Source organism: Chiloscyllium plagiosum, chromosome 34 (genome assembly GCF_004010195.1).
Source record: "Chiloscyllium plagiosum isolate BGI_BamShark_2017 chromosome 34, ASM401019v2, whole genome shotgun sequence".
Taxonomy (NCBI): Eukaryota; Metazoa; Chordata; class Chondrichthyes; order Orectolobiformes; family Hemiscylliidae; genus Chiloscyllium; species Chiloscyllium plagiosum.
The window spans coordinates 10,031,958-10,044,367 of NC_057743.1; positions in this window are offsets into that span (position 1 = coordinate 10,031,958).

Below are 12,410 nucleotides of genomic sequence, written 5' to 3' on the forward strand. Positions count from 1 at the left end.
TTCCACCTATCGCATTTCCAACGCCCCTCCCCCAAGTCCCTCCTCCCTACCTTTTATCTTAGCCAGCTGGACACACTTTCCTCGTTCCTGAAGAAGGGTCCATGCCCGAAACATCGATTTTCCTCCTCCTTGGATGCTGCCTGACCTGCTGCGCTTTTCCAGCAACACATTTTCAGCTCTGATCTCCAGCATCTGCAGTCCTCACTTTCTCCTTAAAAAACATTTAGATAAGTATATGCATGGGAAAGGTTTGGAGGGATTTGGATCAACTGCAAGCATTTGGGACTAGTTTAGCTTGTGATTATGTTCAGCAATGGAGTGGTTAGACCAAAGGGTCTGTTTCCATGCTGTTGACTCTATGACTGTATGCCTCTATGAAACAGGCTAAACTTGGTCACAGCATGTACAAAAGCACATGTGATGATCTCAGCTGATGGTACTCCACAACAAATCAGAACCCAGAATAAAACTCATTTAATAGATCAGTTGTCACATTTCGTTTGAGTTAAGTAACAAGGTGATTAGTAGCTGAAATATTTTCACAAAAGGCTGCAGATGTTCTTCGACTACAGAACATAAGTTTCTTACACAAAAGTGATGATTTTGACAAAGAATACAGTTTAGAAAGTCCTCAACACAAGCAGTAAAACAAAATTTCAACCCATTTCCTAACTGTATCTCAAGGTCAGAGAAATTAAACTCCTAACTTTGCCATTTAACTTTCTACTTAAATGACTCCTTCCAATTCCTTATTTGGTGGACCACAGAGACAAATTTATAATTCATTTCTGAATCTGCAGACATAAGCACTTCAGAATTCTGAGGCCAGTTGAAAGAAGATCTTCCTTTGATGTTGGCATGCTATCTAATAGAGATGAGATGTTCAAATCTGAATTAAACTTTGTTATGTAAAGTTATGAATGTGATATAAATGTTTCTCAATTCCTTCTCTTTTTATCAATTCACATTTAAATAATGCTTAGGCTATTTCAAGACAGATCCAGCTTCAGAATTTTTCTGGATTTGAATATGTAATAAAGCTCTCAACTCATTCGACTGATTCCATCCTTTGAAATTGTGTTCCAAGTGGTTCTATTGACAGTATTCCAATTCTCTGCTTTTGTTTTTAATCCATTGCCAATCAAATGATCAGCCAAGTGACCAAATGGAGCAAACCTACAAAGCGTCCTCAAGAAAGGAATTGTTTTTCCTGGAATCACATATAATAGAGAGCTGCCCTTGTTGCTCATGTAGTCTCCAAGGTATTCGGAATGAGAAACTAATCACTGTCAGGGCTTTAACGTTTGAGCAGTTAGCCTGAAGCTAAAGGAGCGAAACTATCCAAAAGTGCTGTAATGTTATGAAAAAGAGCAAAGGCTACATTGACAGGGCTGGCACACAGCCCAAATGGATCATGCAAGTGTTCCACACCAACGTCCTGTCATCCTTCCTCATCTATAACCCCTATCCCTTTCTCCATCATGAACTTATCCAGCATCCCAATGATTTGATTCATTTATTGTCATGTGTATGCAAGAATGAATGAAAGGTTTTGTTTATGAGCAGTGCAGGCAAATCATCTTCAGCAAGGGCATACAGATCATTGTGTGAAATAAAACTTAAGATAGAGGTATACAGGTTGTGAAGCACTGGGCGTGCACGAGGCAAGATCAACATTCGCAAGATCAGCATTATTCGAAGTTAGAGAGTCCATTCATCAGTCTAGTTTCAGCCAAGAAGAAGTTGTTCCTGAACCTGCTGGTAAATGTGTTTGTGTTCAAGCTTTCTGAACCTTCTGCCTGATGGAAGAGGTTGTAGGAAAGCATTACATCCATATAGTGGCAAATTGTAGGTAAGCAAAATTGACCCTCCATATTTATACTCTAAATTCAAATGGCCATTCTGAACCTGTGTGGATGGAAGAAATGGTGAAGGCCAGAACTCAGAACAGATTGGTACTGTTTTAACAGGTAAAAACAGTAACCTACAAACATCTGTACGCTCCAATAACTCACAAAACCCAGATGGTTCACCAGTAGGAAGGGAGTTGTCCAGGGTGTCTGCAACTTGGATTCTAGACCTCGCAATGTCCCATGGCTCAATTATGGCCAAAGAAACCTGCTGCTATTTAGCAACACCCACACTCGGCTGATCAATCTGTTGTTTTTCATTTGGAAGACCATCGAGAGGAAACATTAAAGGCGGCAAAGGCAGAAAATGTACAATAGGAACAGGGACAACAATGTTCAAGAGTGACTGGGTAAGACCACTGAGTGTGTTGGTTAACTTCTAATAGGCATAGTTGTTAGACTGGAGCTGCACAAAGCTAAATGATCTCCACAACCAACAGATCAGATCTAAGCTCTGCAGTTCAACCACATCCAGTCATGAATGGTGGTGGAAAATTGAACTAGTCACTGGAGGAGGAGGTTCTACAAATATCCCTGGTCTTAATGATGGAAGAGCCCAACATATCAGTGCAAAACACAAGGCTGAAGCATTCACAGCAATCGTCAGCCAGAAGTGCTGAGTGGATGATAATCTCAGCCTCCTCCAGTGGTCCCCAGCATTACAGATACCAGTCTTCAGTCAATTCAATTCACCCCATGTGATATCAAGAAATGGTTAGGGACACTGGATCCTGCAAAGGCCCAGGGCCTTGCTGCCATTCCAGCAAACGTACTGAAGACTTGCATTCCAGAACATGCTGCTCCCCAGGCCAAGCTGTTCCAATGCATTAACACTACTAGCATCTACCAGAAGATTTGGCAAATTGCTCAGCTATATCCTGTGCACAAAAAGGAGTGTCAAATCAAACTTGCTAACTGGCTAATTGTCAGTAAAGTGATGGAAGGTGTCAACAACAATACTATCAAGCAGCCCCCGCTCACCAATAATCTGCTCAGAGATATCTAGCTTAGGTTCCGCCAGGGCCATTCAGCTCCTGAGCTCATTACAGCCTTAGTTCAAGTATTCAGCTGAATTCCAGAGGTGAGGTGAAAGTGACAGCCCTTCACATCAAGGTTGCATTGGACCGAGTGTGTATGAAGGAGCCGAAGCGAAATGCAAATTAATGATAGTATTGATTCTTGTTCAAAGAATTTCAACATTTTATCCATCCACTGCTGATGTATTTTGGTAACAGTGTGTACGATTTACAAAATTCACTACAACAATATACCACAGTTCCTGAGTTCTGGCACTTTCCAAACTCATGACCTCTACTTCATAGAAGGACAAGGGCAGCAGATATACACCACTGTCTTCAAGTTACTTTCCCAGTCACACACCAACCCAACTTGGAGTAAGATCACAGTTTCTTTATTGCCACCGGATCATTATGCTGGAAGTTCTTACCAAAAAGCACCACACAGCCTTCTGCAGTTCAAGAAAGCTGCACACCTTTTCAAGGCCAATTAAGGATGAATAATACATTGTGGCCCAGCCAGCAATAACCAGATCCCATTCATGAATTCATGAAAAACTTCGATAGACCTTATTATTCAGTGGTCTAATGGCTTGCGCCACCATTGAAATATACAAGATTCTGAGGGGCCTTGACAAGGTAGATGTTAGAAGATCTTTCCTCTTATGAGATCATCTTAAACTCGTGATGACTGATTAAAATTAAGCATCTGTTAATTTGGAGCAGAGATTGGGTGAATTTCTTTCTCACTGAGAGACGCGGGTCTTTGAGAAGGTGATAGAGAGAGAGTCTTTGATTTTTTTTAAGGTTGGGATGGATAGATATTTGTTAAACAAAGGGGGTGATGGATTATTGGAGATAGGATGGAATTGTGGTTACAATTAGAACAGCCATGACCTTATTGAGAGGCTGAGCAAGCACAAGGGGCTGATTGACCTACCCTTGCACCTCATTCCTCTGAATGTATGTACATGTCTCCCAAACATAATACATTCAAAACGTCAATTCATTAGAGGTTTATAAGATGATCAGAGGAATAGATAGAGTAGACAGTCAGAAACTTTTTCCCCGGGTACAACAGAGTGTTACAAGGGGACATAAATTTAAGGTGAAGGGTGGAAGGTATAGGGGAGATGTCAGGGGTGGGTTCTTTACCCAGAGAGTGGTGGGGGCATGGAATGCGCTGCCTGTGGGAGTGGTAGAGTCAGAATCTTTGGTGACCTTTAAGCAGCAATTGGATAGGTACATGGATGGGTGCTTAAGCTAGGATAAATGTTCGGCACAACATTGTGGGCCGAAGGGCCTGTTCTGTGCTGTATTGTTCTATGTTCTATGTTCTATTGTGCCTCTATTTCAGTTCAAGGTTATTTTAAAAATAATTAAAATTTATTTGTGTGGACACTAATCACCAGACCGCCTCCAATCCTCCTGCCTCATTGAAATATCGTGACTTTATGGTGTATAAATTAGATGATGTGCTGAGTTGACTCCTATTGGTCCACTTGGGTTATAAGTGCATGTCCTAGCAGTTTCATTTTGACATTCCATTTGGCTTCAATGGAAAGGCTGTGCTATATCATTCCAGAGTTCTTCATGAATTTCTTCAGCAAAAATAAGAGAAAGTCAGTGAGATTAGTATTTATCTCCTGATGCTTATCCGCTGGTTGGATGGGTAAACAGAGGATGGGCAAAATCAGAACTTAAGCCATGAAGCAAGAAAATCTACACAAAATTATGCTGAAGCTTTGATCATTCCAAGTTAATTTTGTTTTTCAGGCCTCATTCCAAGTTCATTAGGTTCAGGCCTGTGCTTATCAAACTGCATCAATTCAGCAGACCTAAGCTAGTATAATCATCTCTTTTCATGATGACTAAAGAGACTGCCAGAACTGGTTCAGCACATGGCACTTTACAACTGCCACACAGCAGTCAAGAGGCAATGATAAATTTTGATTCAGACCCTGATCTGTCAAGGTGAGTTGATGGTTGTCTATCCATGAAGTGATCTGGAAGAGGGTCTGGGGGAAGGTTTGGTATTAGATACCTTTAAGCATTGACACTCTTGAAGGCTTGTTGGTACACTCACTTAATGGAACAATTCATAATTCAGGTCATTGTCTGTTATCTGCACATTTTGATGAATGCAGCAATGACAATGAGTGGGAGTTGTAACTGGGGCTGCTAATTGGATAAAAGGACAGGGTATCAAGAGTTCAACCACCCACCAGAATTCTATGCAATACAACCTTTATTTTCCGCAATGGAGTCATGGTTTTGCTGTAAGCAGTTCAGTCACTTAGACATTGCAGCACAGACAGAAGCCATTTGATCTATCAAACTTGTACTAGCTCTCTGTAGTAAATTCACAGCTAGGTCCACTCCTTAGTATTTTCCATATACCCTGTATTGAATTATCCAGTTCCCTTTTAAATACAACAATCGAATTTGCCTCCCTCACTCTCATATACAGTTATTTCCAGAGCCAAACCATTCAGTTAGTAACAATGTTTTTCTACACTTGTTGAATCTGTGCAATGCATTACCATAGAGGACAGTCTGGGCAGTTCATTAAACATATACAAGGCTGAGACAGACAGATTTTTAATCAGGAAGGACATCAAGGGTTCTAAGGTCCTACTGCTACCCCTTTCCGGTATTGGATCCCTTGTTTGAGCACAAATTGTCTTTAAGAGGGAAGGTTACTGGCGAAGCCAATAGGTTTTTTGGGTGAAATACCTGGAGGCTGAGAAAACCCAAACACTTTCGGTAAAGTCCCTGAGCCACCTTTGAAGGCCAATGGTCTCAGGAATAGTGACCTTTAAGTGGATTGTAAATAGTCTTCATTTAGCTAGTGTGCAGTTTCCCCACATCATTCTGTTGCCCTTTTGCTTTGTTAGGGGTTGGTCTTACAACCAGGAGGAATATGCTGTGAGCCTTCTCCTGTGATTTGACGAGTCTGTGTAGCAACCTGCCAGCTCCAAAGTGAACCATTTAATCCCATACAACATCCCAGTTTAGGCTGAACCATGACTTTAAAGGTGCACTGTAAAGATGCTTGCTTTTGTACTCCACATCTTAATTTATAAAACCCAAGATCTTGTTTCCCTGATTAACTGCTTTCTGAATCGACACGACTGATTTCAATCATTTGTCTGAATATAACCCCCAGAATGGCATGGGGTACCATGGTGGCACAATGGTCAGCACTGCTGCCTCACAGCGCCAAGGACCCAGGTTTGGTTCCAGCCTCGGACGACTACCAGTGTGGAGTTTGTATATTCTCCTCCTGCCTGCATCATAGTCCAAAGATGTGCAGGATTTGCCACATCGAATTGTCCATAGCGTCCAGGGATGTGTGGGTTAGCCATGGGAAATGTGGGGTTACAGGGTAGGGAGGATGTGATGCTCTTCAGAGGATCAGTGTGGACTAAATTGGCTGAATGGCTTGCTTGCCACATAGCAGGGATTTTATGATTCAACTCAGCTCTTCCACCACATTTAGAATTGAACCCTTTGCTGTATGCTGCATTGACATGTATCATTTCACACTCCTCAGCACTAACTTTCATCTGCCATGTTTCTGTGCGCCTGAAGTCTGTCACTATCCTCTTTCCAGTTCATGACACTTTCTTGCTCTCATTCACTGTCAGATTCAAGGCCAAATTTCCTGACCTTTCCTTCTAGAATCCAGGTGGCAGGATGAAGATTTGGGATATCAATGTTGCTGGAACACTTAACTGGCCTGGAGAGATCCTTCCCAAAAGTGTTTATGAAGAACATTCCTGACAGTGCAAAGGCCCCATGTTTTCGGAGACCTCCACATTGATTTTTATTGGCCGAAATAAAGAAACAAGCTCTTCATCCCTGTTTTCAAATCCTTGCAAGACTTCTTCACTCCTACAACCCCACAATTCGACATGACCTTGACACCCCTCAACTTATGGCCTTTTTTACATTGCCAATTAACTGCTTCTGTCATTAATGTGACACTAGTAGTGTGAGGGCAGGAGTGGCGATGGTGAAGTTTGGGGAGGACCATTCCTGAGGAGGTTGTGAGAGTGAGGGGTGGGCAGATACAATGAGGCGGGGTGGGGGGTGAGTAGGTGGGAGGAGTGCTTCCAGGGGCAAGCTACATATTTTGTCTACTCTTGAATCCATTGTGTGGCTGTATTTGCCAAAGAATCATAAACCAGAGCACTATTGCTGCCTTCAATATATGAGTGCACTCTAAGCTAATGAGTATAACCCATGAAAATTAGCTCTAGTGTGAACTAAAGGTACCTGTAACCAGTAAACAACTCCTTTATGCTCACTGCATTCATTCCCAGGGACTGAGCAGTGATTTTAACTGGATTCAGCTTAAGGCAAGAAATAGACACAGGGCCCAGCAAATCTGATGGTAACCAGCCAAAAACTTGCAGTGGAGCTCACTGGAAAGTTGTTCAGTCTGAGTGTTCCACAGCCACCATTACTGTGGCAATATTCTGACCTGTGACCCTTACACCCGGTGCTCTACGCTCTGGAATTCATTCCCTCAACCTCTATTTCCTCAAGATATTCTTCAAAACTTCCTTATCACTCAAGCTTTTAATCATTGTCCCAATACCCCTTTAAGAGGGCATTAAATTTTGTTCAATATTATTCCTGCTCCTGCAAAATGCCTTTAGATGGGGATTCACAATGTTGAAGGTGCGATTTACAAGAAACTTATTGTTATAAGGAGTGGTTGTGCTAAGATCTCAGAATGTGTGAGGAACATCAGTTATGTGTACAGGCAGTGGAGAGAGTCACAGAGTACACTGTGCAATTAAGTTTATCATCAGCATCTAAAACACTGTGGGGGGAAACAGTAGATGCACTCTAGAAGTAAATCATTGCCTCCCGATCCACAAAGCTCTGGATCATAGCCTGATCAAATAATTGTCTTCCTTCTGTCAAGCACCACAGCAAACTATCTCTCTGTGACAATGTTTTGTGATTGCCAAAAACTCTTGGCTTGCATCAGCAGATCGCAGATGTGAAACTGCTTTTATTTCTTTTGATCATGCTTGAAAGATGCCCAAACAAGGGGAGAGATAATGACTGTAAGATCAACCAGACAGAAAGGCCTGTGGAGCACCAGTCTCTGTTTGTGACCATATAACCTTAATCTGGTTTTGACTTGGAGATGCCGGTGTTGGATTGTGGTGTACAAAGTTAAAACTCACACAACACCAGGTTATAGTCCAACAGGTTTAATTGGAAGCACACTAGCTTTCGGAGCGACGCTCCTTCATCAGGACAATCACCTGATGAAGGTGCGTCGCTCCGAAAGCTAGTGTGCTTCCAATTAAACCTGTTGGACTATAACCTGGTGTTGTGTGATTTTTAACTTTAATCTGGTTTTGCAGACAGCAGACCAAAGTATGTTCAGCAATTTGAGAGCTTCTGTGGAGTCATAGAGTCATACAGCACAGAAACAGAACCTTCAGGTAAACTCCTCCAATGCTGACCAGACATCACAATCTGACTTAGTCCCATTTGCCAGCATTTGGTGCATATTTGTCTAAACCTTTCCTATTCATATACCCATCCAGATGTCTTTTAAATATTGTAATTATACCAGCCTCCATCACTTCTTCTGGCGGCTCATTCCACACATGCACTACCCCCTGCGGGAAAAGATTACCCCTTACCCCACTTCTTATACCTTTCCCCTCTCACCTTAAATTTATGTCCCCTAGTTTTGGACTTCCCTATCCTGGGAAAAAAGTACTTTGGTATTCACTCTATCCATGCCCCTCATTTTAGATTAAATTCCCTCCAGTAAAGAAACAGGCCCTTTGGCCCAACCAGTCCACACTGACTCTCCAGACCCATTTCCCTTTGACTAATGCAGCTAACACTACGGGCAATTTAGCATGGGCCAATGCACCTGACCCTGCACATCTTTGGACTGTGGGAGGAAACCGGAGCACCCAGAGGAAACCCACGCAGACACGGGGGGAATGTGCAAACTCCACACAGACAGTCACCCGAGGCTGGAATCGAACCTGGGACCCGGGTGCTGTGAGGATGTGATGGACAACTTTTTCACGTAGAGGTTGGTGTGTATGTGGAGCGAGCTACCAGAGGAAGTGATAGAGGTGGGTATAATTACAACATTTAAAAGACATTGGGACAGGTACATGGTTGGAAAAGGTTTAGCGGAATCTGGGCCAAGTGCAGGCAAATGGGATTAGTTTAGTTTTGGAAATCTGGTTAGCATGGACGGGTTGAACCAAAGGGCCTGTTTCTGTGCTGTTTGACCCTCTGACTCAAAGACCCTGTGATTCGAAAGAAGAATTAGAGTCCTGGAGTCATAGAGGTCCACAGTACAGACTGAGGCCCTTTGGTCCATCCCATCCATCTAACTATTCCAATCCCATTTCCAATGTTTAACCCATAATCTTGTATGCCTTGGCACTGCAAATACACATCCAAATACTTAAGTATGAGGGTTCCTGCCTCTGTCACCCTTACAGGCAGTGAATACCAGATTCCCAATACCAGATTCCCAGCTTTTCCTCACAACTCCTCAAAACCTTCTGCCCGTTATGTTAAATCCATGCCCCCTGCTCTTTGATTCCTCCATTAAGGAGAAAGGTTTCCCCTGTCTATCCTGCCTATGCCTTTCATAATTTTATACATCTTATCCATGTTCCCCTCTCAATCTCTTCTGCTCTAAGGAAAACAATCCCAGTCAGTCCAATCTCTCTTTTTAACCCAAAAAGGCCCCAGTTATAGTTAATTTTCAATGACAGAGGAGCTGGTTGGCTGCAGTTAGCTTTAGCACTTGTTAAATTGAAACTTGTTAAATTTAAATAACTTGTCTCAAGCTCCGAGTGTAAGAACAGTGCAAGGGCAAGGACTCTCCACTTTCCAATGCATATTTGGGATGCAGTTAATAAGGTAAACAATGAAGCACAAATCTTTGAGAGCAACATTGGATTTTGTTGGGATGTCATGTTGTGGTTGCACTTCCACTTGTGAGGTCACATTTGGAGCGTTGTGTCTGGTTCCGGTCATCCTGCTATAGCAAGAATATTATTAAATTGGAGAGGCTGCAGACAGAAATTGACAAGAATGTTGCTGGGACTGGAGGGTTCGAGTTCGCCTCGGGCAACTGTCTGTGTAGAGTTTGCACATCCTACCCGTGTCTGTGTGGGTTTCCTCCGGGTGCTCCAGTTTCCTCCTACAGTCCAAAGATGTGCAGGTCAGGTGAATTGGCCATGCTAAATTGCCCACAGTGTTAGGTGCATTAGTCAGAGGGAAATGGGTCTGGGTGGGTTACTCTTCGGAGGGTTGGTGTGAACTTGTTGGACCGAAGGGCCTGTTTCCACATTGTAGGGAATCTAATCTTATAAGGAGAGGCTGGGTAGGCTGGATTTCTTCGCTGGAGTGAAGGAGGTTGAGGAGTTTATGAAATCATGAGAAGTATGGATAAGATGTATAGCAAAGATCTTTTCCTCACAGTCGGAGAAATTCAAAACTAGTATATCTTTAAGGTGAGAGGAGAAAAATTTAAAAAGGATACCAGGAGCAATGTTTTTACACAGAGAGTGGTTCTTGTTTGTGGGCGGCACGGTGGCACAGTGGTCAGCACTGCTGCTTCACAGCGCCTGATACCCGGGTTCAATTCCCGCCTCAGGCGACTCTCTGTGTGGAGTTTGCACATTCTTCCCGTGTCTGCGTGGGTTTCCTCCGGGTGCTCCGGTTTCCTCCCACAATCCAAAAATGTGCCGGTTAGGTGAAGGGGTGATTTGGCCATACTAAATTGCCCGTAGTGTTAGGTGAAGGGGTAAATGTAGGCGAATGGGTCTGGGTCGGTGTGGATTTGTTGGGCTGAAAGGGCCTGTTTCCACACTGTAATTAATCTAATCTAATCTAATCTAATCTAATCTAATCTGCCAGAGGACGTGGTGGATGCAGGTACAGTTATAGATTTAAAATATATTTAGAGAAGTACATGAATAGGAAAGGTTTGGAGGGGTTTGAGCCAGGAGCAGACAGCCGGGGCCAGTTTAGATTAGAGTGGTGCTGGAAAAGCACAGCAGGTGAGGCAGCATCGGAAGAACAGGAAAATCCTGCTGCCTGACTTGCTGTGCTTTTCCAGCACCACTCTAATCTAGACTTTGAATTCCAGCATCTGTAGTCCTCACTTTTACCTAGGTGGGACCAGTTTAGTTTGGGATAATGCTCAGCATGGACTGGTTGGACTGTTTTCATGCTGTACGACTCTATAACTAATCTCACCTTGATCCTCACAGGCCATTTTGGAACCAAGGCATGAACAATTATTGAGGAAAGATGCAAACTGCATGAACAGCATGTCCCCCAATAACAAAGTTGGCACAATCTGCTTTATATATTTCTAACAGATTTGCCTACATGGTATAGTTATCCACCTTCCTCAGCCTCTACTCCACTGCCCCTTCGTTGTCCCTGGATCTCCAGGTTGTGGATCATTTGCGAGCATGTGCAATGATGGATTTCTCTTCTGTGAAGATCCATACTGGGTTGAGAAAGAAATAAACACTGAATGTAAGTCATTAGCTGTATGGTATAAACTCCAGAAGCTTGACATATTTAATTCAAGCTCACTGGAGAAAAACACATTTTATTTTTGCATTAGCATAAATGATGTGATCTTTATATTGAATTAAGGATTACAGCAGATCGATTTATTATGAAATGGGTAATTCATTCTTCTTTCACAAGCTTTATACTGAATATAGTCATTTAAATAGTAAATATTTAAATTTTATGATAAACTTAGAGCTTTCTTCTGCAGCCATTTAATATTTTAATGTTTAGAAAGTCCAGAGAGTAGTTTGGCTTTTTTGAATAATTTTAAAATATCTCACAGGCTGAATTCAAAGCTCAGAAGATTTGATGCAGACTTTGGGCCCCAAACTAAACACCATAATTTGAGCTAATGTCATGGAGAAAGACCCTTTAGCCCATCGAAGTCAGTTTAATTGCTCTGCAACTACTTCATCTACAAGTCATCCAAAGGCATGCTGGCCCACAGTGCCTTGAACTTGTGTCCCCAGAACTTGTCTTTTGAAAACGATTGACTGAATCTTAATTTAATAAATAACAATCATGTGTTTAAAGCATTTTGGGGGCACCCAGCTCTACACAAGTGGTCACATCGATACGTTTCTGGATTAGTGGGGCTGGAAGAGCACAGCAGTTCAGGCAGCATTCAAGGAGCTTCGAAATCGATGTTTCGGGCAAAAGCCCTTCATCAGGAATAAAGGCAGTGAGCCTGAAGTGTGGAGAGATAAGCTAGAGGAGGGTGGGGGTGGGGAGAAAGTAGCATAGAGTACAATGGGTGAGTGGAGGAGGGGATGAAGGTGATAGGTCAGGGAGGAGAGGGTGGAGTGGATAGGTGGAAAAGGAGATAGGCAGGTAGGACAAGTCCGGACAAGTCATGGGGACAGTGCTGAGCTGGAAGTTT